The following is a 16,083-nucleotide window of genomic DNA, read 5'->3' as shown; positions in this document are numbered from 1 at the left end:
AGATATGCGATTGGAGAAAATTAATAAATTCCAGTTCAAGAAAAAAAAGTCAGTGGCTTGCATTAGGAAGTAATCTGTTGGATGAAAACAACTAACATGAACTGTAACATTTGAAGATAGTAGCAGAACCTTTGGGAAGATGAAGTGTAGAAAGAACTAGGGCTTTTAGGGCCTTCAGGTATAATAAGTGATTTGCTATGATTTGCCACCCAATGTTTTTCACTAGTTACGAGAATGCTAATGGAATGTGAAAGCAGTTCTGTAGTAGATCCCTCCATGGTTTGCCAGGTACCTCCTGTGAAATGGGGTTAAATGGGGTAGTGATCAGTTAATATATATTGCAAGGAAAATCACAAGTAAATATCCTAAATATCTTAAGTAAATATCTTATTGTGCTAGGAAAGCCACAAGTAAAGGATATAAGTAAATATCTTATTGTGCTAGGAAAGCCACAAGTAAAGGATATCAAAGTGAAAATGCTTTCAGTGACCAGTTAATATCTTATATTGCAAGGACAGCCACAAGTAAAGGATATCAATTTGCCTGGTTTTGCAAGGTTAGCCATCCATCTGCCCCCCTAGACCTGTCTGATGGGAGGATTTGTAGAATGGTGTTTTACATGTCAAGCTTCCTGCAGAACTGACACACACGCAGCAAGATTTATACACCATTAATGTTGTAAACTTTTTTAGTTGGATAGTTGATCAAATAAAATCCAAAAATTACTTAAAGCAGTGAATTTTTTAGGTTTTTAAAACATGAATATTTAAAGGATATTATTTGTGGTAAAGGCCATTTAAAGGTAATTTTAATTGTGGTAAAGTGAATTTTTAAATCTTTCAGACATGAATATTTAGGCTGTTTTGTGGTAGATGAAAGATATTTCAATTAATTTTCACTTATTTTACAGGGACATTTAAGGAGGATTTTGGAAATATTCAACCAGACGATGCCTATATTTTACGGACTTTAAAGGAGGATTTTGGTCAACAAGAGGATACCACAACTTGAGCAGTCTATACCTACTTACTGAATCTGATATTTCGTCCTTGAGACATATAAGGTCAGTTGACAATTTATGAGTTTTCCAGAGAAGGCAATTCAGTTGAAAAATTTTTTAAAAGTTTTAAAATTAACACTTCAATTTGATCAGAAGTAGTTTAAACATGAAATCTTAAAATACTTTAACTTGCCAAACTGCTAATGATTTGTTTTCTGCTTTACAGGCTTTTTCAGCAAGATCAGTTTGAAAATAACCAGTAAAACCTGGGCTGAAATGCAAATAGAAGACCTGGCATAACCAGTAAGCCCAGTTGGAAATATTATACTGTAATTGAATACTTTGATAATTTTGAGCATTCAGGTGGTGTTGTTTGAAGAGCAGCAGCTGTTTGTATGATTTATTACATTTCACATAAGAATTTGAAATACAAGTATTATTTCATTCCTTGAAATTCTTCCTGTACCAAACTTTGATGACAGGTAATTTAACCCTTCTTGTCAACATTCTTCATCTTCCCTTGATGAACATCACTCCAGTTGTTCCACCACCTTTTCAGCATTCATCACTTGATGAACATAACTCACTCCTCTTGTCTTGTTCTAGTCCCCTTGAGGAACATCACTTCTTCCAACCTCTTGACCACCTTGTCAGCAACATTCTTCATCTTGGTGTCAGCAACATTCTTCATCTTCCCTTAGTGAACATCACTTCCATTCCATCACCTTTTCAGCATTCATCACTTGGTGAACATAACTCCTCTTGTCTTGTTCTAGTCCCCTTGAGGAACATCACTTCTTCCAACCTCTTGACCACCTTGTCAACATTCTTCTCTTCACTTGATAAACATAACTCCTCTAACCCCAGCAGTGTAAGCACACCTGAAGAGATATAGAAAAGTACAACAAAATCATCATACGGATGCAAGTACAACAAATCATAAGGATGCAATTTTAGAAAAGTACAACAAATCATAATGATGCAATTTTAGAAAATACAACAAATCATCATAAGGATGCAATTTTATAGAAAAGTACAATATTATCATCGTAAGGATGTAATTTTAAACTTACATTAACTACAGTGCCATACAGCCTCAAACATTTTTCTCTGCTCTCCTTTTTTCAGCCTAAATAGTTCCAAAGTTTCTCACAGCTGCCATCTTCAGGTTCTGTAATAATTAAAAGAAAAATTTCATATATACACAATTTTATATATACACAAAAAAATTAACATCAATTTCCAGCTGAAGGCAATTTACCTTATTCAGACTTGGTTTCAGTTTCTCTATAAAAAAAAGCTCTTTAATAGTCTCACAACTACTTCAAACCAACCCTCTGCCATATAAAATACTAAAAATCAGAAAGATATTTAACTTGGAACAAACTGGGACAATGTTCTCTCAGTGGAGGGCAGAGGTGGCTTACTTTTGAGGTAAACGGGTAATTGAACTTATGAACTGCATTCATCAAACACTGATATGCAACATTTTTGTGGTTGACCCACATATTACGAATGTTGTCCACCAGAGCTTTTGGCCGCAGGCACAAGTTAAGAACCCTTTTAATTTGAGGTAAACTGTCTCCACCCACCAAGAGAACATTGTCACAACTTGTGGAATGTTAATGTTATTAACCTACCTTCTTTTTTAGTATTCTATGGAAAGCCCGATCTGAAATCGAGCTATGACTATTAGAGACCTTTTACTACAGAGAAACTGAAACCAAACTTGAATAGAGAACTGCCTTCAGCAGGAAAGTAAATTAGTTATCATTTTCATTATGTTGATACAGTATTTTTGGGGAGGTTATAAATGTATTGATTTTTAACTTTTACACTACCGGGAAATGGACAGTTGTCCGGAACGTTGTAACAGATTGAATAAACGGCAGAAGAGAAAATGCTGAAGTTTGTTTTGTCATAACTGGTGAAGATTTTCCATTTAAAAGCTATTTGCCACGACATTTGTACTATTTTTTGTTAAACTAGCTTTCTGAATGTTCATATGAATATATTTAGTTCCATAGTGATAAAATGTCATTAAATTTAATATTTAGTTCCATAGTAACAAAATGCCATTGTTTGATTAAATTCATGCACTGCTATTGTTACATTCAGGCCTACTAGTATGGATTGTCACATCAAAAATGTTTTCTTACCTAGTCGTCATATCATGGATGAAAAAAAAGAGAGACTCCGGTCCCGTTTCACACTTGCAAATTCGCCATTTGAACAATTTATCAATGTCGTTATGGTTACAGTACTTCTTTGCAAGTTGACCTGTCTACGTCTGTTGGCACTGTCATCAACTAGACGAAGGTCAAGTTCTGTAGCAAGTTGTCACGAGTTCAACATCTGGAAAATTCAAAGGAAATTATAGTATACTAGAAAGACAAAAAATGGTATATTGTATACCTATGAAATGACAGTAATCACAGTAGGCTAGTGTTGCCCAAATTAAGCTGATGAAAGAAAATTTACAAATGTCAAAACTTTGAATAAATACGTCGTATGAATCACCATACTTGGATATCCACTATTGACTCGTTTTAAAATGCATGCAGAATGAAATATGCCGGGTACTTTGAAATGAATATTCCCGGACTTGTCAGAATAGCTACAAGTACCTTTTCACTTGAATGCTAGATATCCACTGAATAATTATTGACTATTACCAAATTCTTGTTTTAATGTGTATATAACGGCCACTGCAAAATAGTTGCATATTTTGGGTTGACTAGCTAGGATAAGCAAACTTGACGTACGGCAATCATTAGTCTATATCTCTCACATACCATTACCGTATTATTTAACACACATTTGTAGATACTGTTCCAACATTTAATTATAAGAATGTCAAACAATAATTCCATGCTTGGATGAAAAAGTGATATGCAAACTAACAAGAAAGTGGATGGGAGGAAAACGTAAGACAGGAGAGAACTTCAAAATGAATGGACCAAAAGGTGATTTTGGAGGTGTTTTCGGTTGGTAAATTTCATAGAACTCATGTCTGAAAAAGCAAAGTGGCGGAGAAATTATCAAATATGTTAAGGCAGAGGAGATAATGCAGAAATTGGAACATAGAAATCAGATAACGGACAAAACGATGCCAGGTGGGATAAACCAGGAATGTGCGCCAGGTGAGATAAACCGGGAAATATGTATTACGTAGGAAAAGCAGATTGAACATAATGCCTTGCATGAGAGGAACACTAGAGGGACGTTATTAAAATAACGGAGTGAGAAGGAGCATAAATAAATTATGTGAACAGAGGCCTTAAGTAAAAAATCTATTCAATGAAGGAGATAATCGATACTGTTAGACCTAGCACACTTTGCTCTACCGAGGCACATCTAAGGAGGAAGGAAAGAAGAATTAGGAAAGGTAGTATGCCGGGTCAGAAGGTAGTAAAATTAGTCAAGCATTAGTAGTGCTTGCTTCTCAAGGTCAATAAAGGCTAAAAAGAGGGTGCATACAAATCACTAAACGATTAAGGTATTAAAGGCTATTAAGAATGGTAGATTTCCACAACAAAGTGATGAAAAGGGAATGGGAAATAAGTTAGTCACCATACATGGGTGGATATTACTACAAATGGTGGAAACCCTGAGATCAAGATTAGTATAGGTCTGCTGAATGCACACGAAAATGTATCGGCGTATGGACGAAGTGAGAAATCAAACGAGTATGGGCTGATAAACGAGAAATAAAAGCCATCAACGTAGAGGCGGCAAAAATAGTAACGCCCTACAGGGATGAATTAACAAATAGATCACAGTGCTAAGATAATAGAAATAGCCTAAAACATAATAAATAACCAGCTTAGAGGAGAGACAACAATACTGGACTTAGAAAGATTCAAAGTGGGAACAAAAGAAGCAGTTCTAATGGGGTACAAGAAAGAGGATTTGAAAGACGGGTAAACAAAATGGCATGTTAAGGTCAATAGAATGAAAAGTTGTAGCAGGACAATCAAAAAGCAAGAAAACGCTTTTAAAAAAAATACAAAAGACCAGATTGAAGGTAAGCAATATACCAGTAAGGAGACTTCAAGGGATTCAAGAAAGTTTAATATGAATATATAAAAACTAGAAGAGGCCAGAGAACAAGGTATTAAGGTAATCAGAACAGTTCATGAGATCAGGATGACTGCCCAACAAGAGATGGGTGAAATCCTCGAATCCATAAATAAATGCTAGGAACAAAGAAAGGATGACTAATAAGACACTGGAAAATATTTCACAGGGCATGAAAAACAGAATGAGAGCAATGGCCACGATCAATGACAGATTCAAATCGAAATAACACACGAATGGGATAATTTAAGTAATATTAACATTTGGGAAATTCAAAGGCATATCTTGGGAGGGATGAAAGAAGAATTAGGAAAGGCGGTATTAGAAATCAGAAGGCAGTAAATATACAAATCAATATACGATGTAGCCAAGAAAGACTATTAAAACTAAAAGATTTCCGCAGCTAAGTGGTTGAGAAGGTAATGGGAAATAAACACCGTATCTGGTTGGATGTTTTTACTGATGGTGGAAACCCTGAGATCAAGAATAGGCCTACACGAAAAATCGCTCGTGTAGCCTGTGCTACAGATTGACAACAGAAAAGGCCTATTTATTAAGAACTAATTTGAGGAAGCTACATTAATGAAAATTAAGGACAAGACCAGTGTCAACATTAATTGCTTCCAGGCTAGAGGAATAAGGGTAAGGGGGTGGGGGGTGGGGGGAGAATATCTACAACAGACCACCGCAAATTGGTAAATGTAGTTGACTGTAACAGAAACTTGGAGACTTCCACTTGCATATGGTAGCCTTTATGTCATGACTGAAAGGCTGTATTAAAATGTTTTGAAGGAGGATAAGGAGAAGTGCTGCAAAGATTGTTACAAATTAAATTGTTAAGGTAAGGCAATAACTAACAGTCCGATGGGGGTAATAAGAGAATAGTGTTAAAGGTATAATAAATGGGTAAAAATTAGTCACTTTTGACAGTGAATACATTGAAATAAGAGATACTAACACTAATAAGGAATAACATTGAAATATGCGATATTAACACTTTTTTTTCTTCGTTTTAACGTGCTTTTTTCCCATAACAAGGAATATGAGAGTAGATGCATTGATATACGTCGATGATTTAATGTTACCCAGTAATAAGAAAAAGGTAGAGGTAGTTTAAGCAATTGTCGTAGTTGGAAGTACTAAACAATTTAATATTACCACCAGTCCACAAAAGTCTGCAACAATGGTAACAGGAAAAAGAAAACAGTTAAGTTACATGAAAGCTAAGAACAGAAGCACTGAAACAGTAAAGGAGCTTAATACTCAAGGGAATGGCACTCAGAAAAAGGAGGCCACAACTAAAGCATAGGTCAGAACAAGAAAAACTTTATATATGCTGCAGGAAATTAAAAAAGTATGTGGAAATGTCATCCGCAGTTGCCGAAGATTTGCTGGGGAGAGTATTTTAAGAAATATTTAAGAAAAATCAAATGGAAGACGCAACAAATTACAGAAGTATGGATTCCACAAAGATGATTTAAAAGTGGATAAAAAAAATAGTCAAATGAATAGCAGGATCGACAAAGTTCAATTTTGTAGACAAATGGCAAAATGTATTGCTCTGAAAAAATAAATACCCAAAGAGGCCATCATTGTTAAGAAGGCAGATCTGAAAGTACAATACAGAAGCAGGAATGAAGATTGGTAATGTGTGCTCTGTAGAGAGGCTGCTGACACCATAGAACATTTTAGTTTTAGAAAACTGAAAAAAAAACATACTAGGAAACAAACAGCAGAGAGCGAAAGTCTGTTAGCTAATTCAGTAGCAGTAATGATTATTATTATTATTATTATTATTATTATTATTATTATTATTATTATTATTATTATTATTATTATTATTATTGTTACGTGGTAGTGGTAGTGGTAGTGGTAGTGGTAGTGGTGGTGGTGGTGGTGGCGGCGGCGGCAAAGGGACAATAGTGTTATCTCGGTCAATAGCAGCAAGAACAGTTGTAGCAGTGGTAGCAAAGGCGAAAGGACGGTAGTAATAGTGGTAGTTACTGGTAAAAGGATGGCTTTAACAGGTTGCTCAATAGCGGTAATAACTGTTCAATAGCAACAGTAGTAGCACTGGCAAAAGGAAAGTAACGGTAGGTCATTAAAAACAAAAATAGGAATATTTAGTAGCTGAAGTACTGTCAAAATAACATTTGTAGTAATTTTCAATGGCAGAAACGATAGTATTAGTAACTTTCAATAGCAACGATGATAGTAGTAGTAGTAGTAGTAGTAGTAGTAGTAGTAGTAGTAGTAGTAGTAGTAGTAGTAGTGCGTAAAGACAGCAGTAGCACCTCGTTAAACAGCAGAAACATTTGTAGTAATAGTACGAGTAAAGGGCAGTAGTTCATTAAATAACAGCAAATTTGCTAGTAGTGATACTAGCAAAACGCACCAAGATACAATCTGCTGAATTTTATTTATGTCACGTTAGAAATGGATGATAGAGCAAATACAATACTGATGAATCAGCTTTCAAATTCTGTTTAGCAAGTATCAATGAACTACTAAAACGTAATTTAAAATGGCAAGGAACAAAACCGTAGGAGGACCTTTTGCGAGAAACTTTAAATTTTATTAATGGTCTTTCATACAAATTTTATATTCTGTAGTTTGTAGAAATTAAAAGAAGTTAATTCTATAAGGCTTTTTTATAAAAACTTTTTTAATGGGTTTTTGCTAAGTACGTTTGGTAAAAATGGGAGGCCGACGAATTTCTAGGGACCAAACCAATCGAAATCCATAGTACGCTGAAATCGCCCATGTGTATAATTTAATGACCTTTCAATAGAAATTAAATAACTAAGAATTTGGACTGAAATTAAGCTGTCATGTTTAGCATCAGAAGTTGAGAAATAATGGGTCCATTTCGAAATAACATGCCCGACACTCCACGTCAAATTTCAACCTTTATAGTAAGGTCTAACCCTAGGTGGAAATCCGTTGGCGGTGGGGGGGGAGAGAAATTATGTTAATCCTTCTGAAATCCTTCTAAAATCCTTCTAAATGCCAAAGCAATTGGTAATATAATACATTAGTACCAACAGTAACGCAATAAAGGACGAGAAGCGCAAGTTACTACAAACAATGAAAAAGGATGACAGTAGTAGTAGTAGTAGTAGTAGTAGTAGTAGTAGTAGTAGTAGTAGTAGTAGTAGTAGTAGTAGTAGTGAGTCAAAACATTTTTAGGAGCAACACTAAAAAGGTTGATAGTTATTTAGACAACCAGCCATTAACAGAACATCAAAAACTTTAGCCTCAACAGGTAATGCAGAGACGTATTTGTGAAGGAAAGAGGAATAGTTATGGCTTTAAAGGGAGGAGCTTTCTTTGCCTTTTCTGTGTTTGAGAAGAAAAACTGAAGTACCTACTTTCAATCTGATAGGTACAGCCATATTTGAAAGAGCAGATCCAATGACAGTTAAGGCGACTAAAAAAATACAAATACTTCATAGTAATTGGCAACTTTCAGTTGATACCGAAGATACTTTTGATTACATGCAAATTATGCTAGTTTTACTTATGCCACATTAGTAGTGAAGAATAAAATACTGATTCATTAGCAATCAAATTCTACTAAGCTAGTGTTACGAAACTACTTATACCTTAAAGTAACATCGTACCGATATTTTGTACGAAAATTTTTTTTGTCTAATTTATCTATGTCCCATTATACAGTAGAATTTGGTATTCTATCCACAGAAAGCAATTTAAAATATCTTAGTGATGTGTATGAAGAAATGTCTATTTTTGCCGAGAACTTGGTTTCAAAAGTTTTCGCTCGGTACGTTTGATAAAAAGTAAAGTGGCAGACGGATATCCAAGAAAGAAACTGAAATCGAAGTGCAAAATATATGCTGAAATCGTCCAGATGTATAATTTAATGAACTTTCAATGGAGAGGAATGAATACCATTAACCTAAGTTCTTAATTACGAAATTAAGCAGTCGTCATTTTTAGCGTATAACGTTGATAAATGATGACGCTATATTTAAGTGGTATTGATCGACACTAAATTGTGTACGAAACCAACTTAAGCATCTGTAAGCCTTGTCTAGACACATTCAATGGAATCCTGAGAGAGAGAGAGAGAGAGAGAGAGAGAGAGAGAGAGAGAGAGAGAGAGAGAGAGAGAGAGAGAGAGAGAGAGAGAGAGAGAGAGAGAGAGTGTGTGTGTGTGTGTGTGTAAGGTAAACAGCTTCAGCCCGAAAAAACCAGCATGTCAGGTGATGGTATTTTTGTGAGAATGTGACACCAAATATGGAAAAATAGCCTAACAGTAGCAGCAGTGATAGCACGAGAAAAGGTTAGCTAGTACTATTGAATAACATTAGTAGAGCAAGTAGTGGTTATGATTATGTCCAGCACAATAAAAGTAGCTCAATTCCAAGCTTCAGAATCTAAAGCATGAATGGATTTGAGAGAAGTTATCTTTGCTACTACAATGTTAAGAAAAAAAAATTGTACCATTTACTTACCGCTTATTGGCTTATTAGATACAGCCACATTTGGAAGAGGCATTTCCCATTCTCTGCTTAGGTCACCTGGTGTCAATTAGGATAACTACAGGAGATACAAAGTAGTATATTCCCGTTTTAGGTAATACCGAAGGTATCTGAATGTACTCGTACGTTAGCTGCACTAAATTAAATTCTATAGCGCGAGAAAGGAATGATAAAAGTTATTCATTTGCACAAAATTATCATCAGTTACGTTACGAAACCTAAATATTTTAAAACAGCCACAAGCAACGAAGTAATTCGAACTCTTGTAAAGAACTGTCTTGTGAATGGCTCATCATTAAGGATATTCTATATATAAACGGTAATTTAAAAGCCAGTTATAGAAATATCAAGTACATAAACCTTATTTTCGCTGAAAATTTAGGACTTAAGGGTTTTTGCAACGTTATGTTTGGTAACTGAGTGGCAGACGAATTTCCAAGGAGTCAAGCTTAAATAGAAGCGAAATATCTGCCCTGAAATGGTCTAAATGTATTAGTGAATTTTGATTGAATAAATATTACGATTAAAAATTTTCTAGTGCTATTCTTAAAGTGTTTTAAAAGTGATCCCACTAAATTAGGTTGAAAAACTATGTAAAACACGAAAAAATGAAAACAAGCACTTAAAATTTATATTACTAATAAAGCTAGTTGTAATGGCTTCAGTATATTACCAGCAGTAAGATAATAGGGTATGAGAAACTACAGCCATTTCTAAAGTTTCCAACGTAGGAAGAGATGGGTAACTTCCCAAAAAACCTAGTTACAGCAGATACCAAAACGACGGGAAGGGCGAGGCTACATTACAACAACTTCCTATGATCACACAAGCCGAAAATGTCATTGACTTGCCAAGTAAACTCTCACTATAAAGACAAATACACAGGAGTCGTCGACCGCCCCCTCCCCACAACTACGCCGCACAGTGAAATGCTTCCGTAAACTCAAGTTGAAAAATTTCTACATACAGCAGCAACTCACAGCAGCAACTCGAGATACGTAAGCTAAATTACAGCTCTTACAGGGTGGTGCAAAATAGTTAATTAAAGAGTTCCTAGACTGAAATGATTGTTTTACCAAAAACCAGTTTTAATAGTTTTACAGAAAAGTGACCTTTGGAACACGATCCAGCATTGGAGGGGGGTCAGGAACCTTTCCAGTTATCTGGAACCTATTGAGACGAGTGAAACACTGAACACAGGAATTCCTGTCAGGCCGCCTCTTGTCAATCCTTGGGCAAGAGACTTCACGGGTCATTTGGTCAAGGTTCATTTGGTCAAGGTTCAACTAGAATTCTGCCTATGCTAACGATACCAGAGCTGCTAAACTAGGCCCTGGACAACCTTCATGTACGACGGTTTTTGGCTAATCCTGCTATTCTTCGCATAAAAGTAGGTACTAACGACTTTAAATAATCGTGACAGATTTACAAATGATAGCCGAGGAGCATCATAATGCTACATTTCCAACTATAGGTAAACACTATAGGGTGTCAGAAGCTATGTCGAACAGTAATATAAAAAACTAATTAGTATTTTCACGTTCAGTTTCGACACAAGACATCAACACCATATTAATCACTAATTCAGTCCACGAATGTACTCCCGTACAATCACGACTCTATAGCTTTATTGCACGGACTAAATATCAAATTTAATCTTGAAAGGTATAGTAACAATCACCTACCTCCTTGTTACCATAATGTTGAAGCCTTAGCAGTTTAATGTTCCTGACGTAGAATAAACTGGTGGCACAAATTTTCTAGTAACAGAACAGGTGAACACTACATCTAGCAGCATTGGAGAAATGCTTTTTCAAACTAAAGTGCTTTCAGAGAGAATCGGATAAAAGTGCAGATTGTACACTTCACAGGTGACTTACGCTTCAGAATTAACGTCCCTCATTACAGCAAGATTTTCAAATCAGTTCCTACCAATTTCTACAACTGATGCAAAAACAGAGCTTAACTTCTCGTCGACATTTTACAGATGTAGGATTACCATTTCAGAACCTTTAACGGCATTTGTTTTCTGAACTGAACTTGTGAGAATTTGATCCGCCCTTCAGGAAATCTTTCTTTCTGCCAGTTTACACCAATATACGCTGGTTATTTAGCATCGTCATTGCGTTAATTCCTCTTATTGAAGGACAGATTAGTACGATGTGTTAATTCCTCTTATTGAAAAAGGACAGATTAGTACTAGAAACTATAAAGATGCCACAGGTTACTAGAGACTAAGTCCTCTAAATCAAATTAGTCAACCTAATTTTAAACTGAATACTTCGATTTGCTTTAGTGTTTGTTTGCATTAGCTTAAGATTTAATTTTTGAGGTTTCATAGGGGCTTCATACCACAGAAAATTGTCTCGGTACTACAGAAATTTAAATCGCCAGACCATATAGTTCGACTCACTGCTGCTGTCAGATATCACTGATCCCTATAATTCACATGAGCTTTAATTTTATTTTACAATTTACTCATGTAGGCTACGGTTTCTTATTTCTAATGTTACGTAACGCTTTTCCAAATATGCACTAAATGAAAATATGGCAAATATATGCTACGGAATTCCTATAAAACTTTATAACAATTGCATGGTGTGGCATCCAATTTGTCTAGCAATCTATCGCGGAATTTAGTGTACAGCTCAAAAAACCTACATAGTTTTGTCCGCTGCAGTTTCTGCAAAATCCATGGAATGCTCATATTGCTCATTAAGTTATATACAAACTTATTTTTCCTGAATTTTAGCTGAACGAAGTTCAGAAAATTAACCCTACTTAAAAATTGTTTTGTGTCAAGTTGATATTCAGTTTAATGAAAATTGAAAATTAATGAAAATTAATGAAAATTAAAACAAGATTGCTTAGATTCTCGAGTTAACATACAAAAAGTATTTTATTTTTAAGGGTTAAGCTGAAACAACCACCTTCGTTAACATATACCGTAGTGAAATGTTACTTTTATAGATTTAGTTAAAATTTCAGTTATTTCTTCGGAACCTACAAGGAACACCCAACACCAAAGGATGAAGTAAATACCACCAGTTTGTCAACTAATTATAATTACATACAATAAATTATACAAATTACCAGATTTTAACACCACTTCAAACCTTTAAGCTTTTATCCATCAAGTGAAGGCGTCCAAGTGCATTTAATCCTTGTTCTTCCTTCGCGTTTTACTAAGGATTAAAATCATCAGAACGAGTTATGACTCACGTAAAAGCGGTTCCAAACAATCTGGAAATGGAAATGCCACTTAACATAATACATGCCGGGTCAAATCTGCGGACGCTACAATATATCCTAAATATTTTAGTGGTCCGCTGCACACAACTTTAAGTCAGCCTAGCTCTTTGGACACGTGATCACAACCTTAAAGGGGATCAACTTGGAAAAAAAAATTTAAGATTACTCAGGTCCTAGATTAGTGACAAGTTCAGTGAACTTACCGTTAAGTTCTTGCAAGTGTGTAGACCAAATCATCCTTGACTTCCCAAAGACGCTTTGTGCAATGTTTGATTAGGTACGGACCTTTGGTTCCTGCGGAAAAGTGAAATACTGTATATACTCAGATCGGAAAAGATCACTGGCTCTTAAATCATGCGAACTTGAAAAAATGAACATTAAGTCAAAATTCCTGTTCTAACCTTTGAATGCTGGCAACCAATAAGACAAAGCAGGGAAAATATAAATTAACTGATTTAAAACCATTATTGGCCTAAAGACTTAACGGGCCCTGAGGGGTCATTACTTAGTTTTACACGTATTTACATATTAAACTAGCTTAACTATGCCATTAAATGAAAGTGCGGCAAATGACAATTCAGGAATTTAAACTACAACAGATTTGGAAGACTAAAGGGGGCGTGGGGAGAATTATGGTCATGACTAACATCCAGTCAATTTGTATAGAAATCATCACTGACATCGTAAAGGAAATTACAGTAATTACGTACATTCATGCTTATTTCCACGCAAGACAATACAAAGCATTAACAAGTTAAGTTTTTCAGACTATCAGAAGATAGATTAAGGTAATTCAAAGTACTAGCTCCGCGCCTGTTTTTGCCTTTGAAACAGGTTTTTTTCTACACTTTCAGGGCTTCTGATACTGGCGGTGAGTGTCGTCGGCCAACTTAGTCAACTAGCTACTCAACAGTAAAAGGGGACTGTGGGAATTAGGGGTTTTGGGTGGTGGAGGACTAATGGAGCGGACATGTTGACGTTGAGGAGGCGCCCTCTGGAGGGGAAACAGAGGGAGCCATCCGCCAGCAGGAGAAAGTTAAATGCATTTCGCCGTGTTTAGTACTGGCCCCGGGGGGGGGAGGGGGGAGGCTACTCATACGTTAAGTTATTGCACTTGCTGGACGGGATATGAACCGTTCCAAAGACGTACCCGTGCTCTGTCTTGTGAAGATCGCGCATGGAAACCCCTTGACAGGTTAATTACATTCGTGCGACAAAAATTGCAGGTAAATCCATAATTAGCAACCAAAAAACTGTAGAAAAAGTTAGAAGGAAATCACCGCCGAGGAGCTACTACTTGGATCTACCCAAATTAACTAGAACAAAGTGTCCGTGACGAGACATTCCCAAGCAAACCTACTAGAGGAAAAAATTTACTTCGTATCTCCGTAAATGCCCAGTGCCATGCCAAGTATGGTGAGAACTAGACCTCAGCAAAAGTAGCTCTTCCTTTGGTGGAGAAATTCTCCCAAAAATATAAAGGATCATTTAACTTTGACTGGCGTGTTTTTCGCAACAACTAGCGAACTTGACTGGTTTAACGTGGAACGAGAATATAAAGCAATATCAAAATGCCTATCATTTCGCTACCTAAGTAGCCACTTCTCAATTTACACAAGTTTCTAGACTAAATGAATCTGAGGGACAGCAAAACGAACAGAAGTAATTTTCACCATTTGCAGGCTTCATCTAAAATCGCAGTTTCTGCCCGGCAAGCATTCTTATAATTCCGGCAGAATTATCGAATTTAACAGCTACCCGAACGGTACCTAATCCTAATCTGATTATTAGTTAATGCAAAACACTTAGCTGACTAGCACATTAGCAACTGAGTTTTCAGATGGTCGTTTCTATTCACAAGGCTGACCTTTAGCGTTAATATCTGTTGTCTTTGGGTTTACTTAAATTTGCAATAAATTTTAAGTCCTAATTTTCGTAACATTTATTCTGTTCCTTACCATTTTCTATAAAACAAAGCTAGTAATTGCAAACTTCAAACTACCATCAGTTGAGTAGATATAAATTTCCCGACTTCCAAGGCTTTTTAAATTAACTGATTCCCAAACCTACCTTCACAAACTAGCGTGGATTACAATAACAATTTTCACTTTTACCGATAACCAGAATAACCCCGAAAGCATAAAGCTCTTATTTAAATGTTTCATGAGCTGCGCTTGCTGCCGAAATTATCGTACGAACGAACTCACGAAGTTGCCTCAAATCCATACAACCCAGACCCACGGATCTTCTCCACAGCGAAATACGCCTCAAGACATTTACAATAAGAGGTACCTGGATTTCCCTGCGAACGCTTTTTATAGCCGGCCAAAACTCATGATACCACACCAATAGGCAACTTCCAAGAACTGAACAATGATCGTTTATTAGTTATGTAAAAGTTAACCGCTTCCCAAATATCGTCCAAGAAAATCACTGCAATTTAATTTACTGACATTATATAAATCCAGGAATATTTACCTTGGAACTAAGGAACGCCGGCAGGTATTTTGTACTAACCCGTGTAAATATAAAAATAGATTGTAAAGGACAATTAGAGTAATTTAGACTAGTGTTAAAATAATTTCGAGAAATATACACGAGAGGACACTAATCAACCAAGCGTTTAATAATGAGCCATGGACAGTTTGATATAGTTTCTAATCATTAAATTAAAAATAGAGGCCTTAATAGAAAGTTTCTACGATTAACTTTCAAAATATACATTTGTGTATTGTACTGTTCTAGCTATTAAAGTCTTTGGTACGAGGACCACACAATTATCGAAATCACCACGTCTAAGTGCACCCTACTTTTAAAAATTAGGCAAAATAAACCGGCTAAGACGAACCCCGTGAATGATTTCATTTCTAGGAAAGACATTTTCCACTACACAAAACAGTCTAGACTAGTTTAACTACCACATTTTATAGTTTCTATTGACAGCACTCAAAAATAGTTTTTGGCCTAAAAGCGTAAAGTAAATTACACAATGACGAAATCCACTCCCGTAACTAATGCATACCCTCCATGTAATGCATTACGTAAAACACTGTACACTACCAAAACGTAGAATTATCGAAAACCTCAAAACCTCCAATATTGGCACCAGAAAACGTGAACCACATTAAATTAAAAGTCCAAAGCACTATTTAAACAAACAAAAAAAAAAAACGAAAACGAAAACTTAGGACTACCACTTACCTTCCTGCTATCCACACTCATCTGACAACTTCCTCTTGACCAAAA

General features: G+C 35.8%; 2 long non-coding RNA genes across 6 annotated transcripts in view; one reads left to right on the top strand and one right to left on the bottom strand.

Moving 5' to 3' along the window:
- LOC136842741 (uncharacterized) overlaps positions 1 to 3,073 on the top strand; it is an 18,457-nt gene extending 15,384 nt beyond the window's left edge. For all 3 annotated transcript variants that reach the window (XR_010854341.1, XR_010854340.1, XR_010854342.1), the window contains 2 exons: positions 911 to 1,063; positions 1,227 to 3,073. This is a non-coding gene — a long non-coding RNA (uncharacterized lncRNA). The remainder of the gene's footprint in view (positions 1 to 910; positions 1,064 to 1,226) is intronic.
- Positions 1,387 to 16,083, bottom strand: LOC136842740 (uncharacterized). 3 transcript variants are annotated; one of them, XR_010854338.1, is made up of 7 exons: positions 16,039 to 16,083; positions 13,041 to 13,131; positions 12,679 to 12,828; positions 3,160 to 3,355; positions 2,074 to 2,171; positions 1,726 to 1,881; positions 1,387 to 1,551 (listed from the first exon to the last, which is right to left on the bottom strand). It is a non-coding gene; the product is annotated as an uncharacterized lncRNA (long non-coding RNA). The 3 variants fall into 3 exon arrangements; XR_010854337.1 differs by having other exon boundaries at positions 1,387 to 1,881; XR_010854339.1 differs by having other exon boundaries at positions 1,387 to 1,881; positions 12,702 to 12,828.

The sequence above is a fragment of the Macrobrachium rosenbergii genome, chromosome 10, assembly GCF_040412425.1.
Source record: "Macrobrachium rosenbergii isolate ZJJX-2024 chromosome 10, ASM4041242v1, whole genome shotgun sequence".
Lineage (NCBI taxonomy): Eukaryota > Metazoa > Arthropoda > Malacostraca > Decapoda > Palaemonidae > Macrobrachium > Macrobrachium rosenbergii.
The sequence above is the reverse complement of the archived record's forward strand: the minus strand, read 5'-3'. Positions and strand labels throughout refer to the sequence as shown.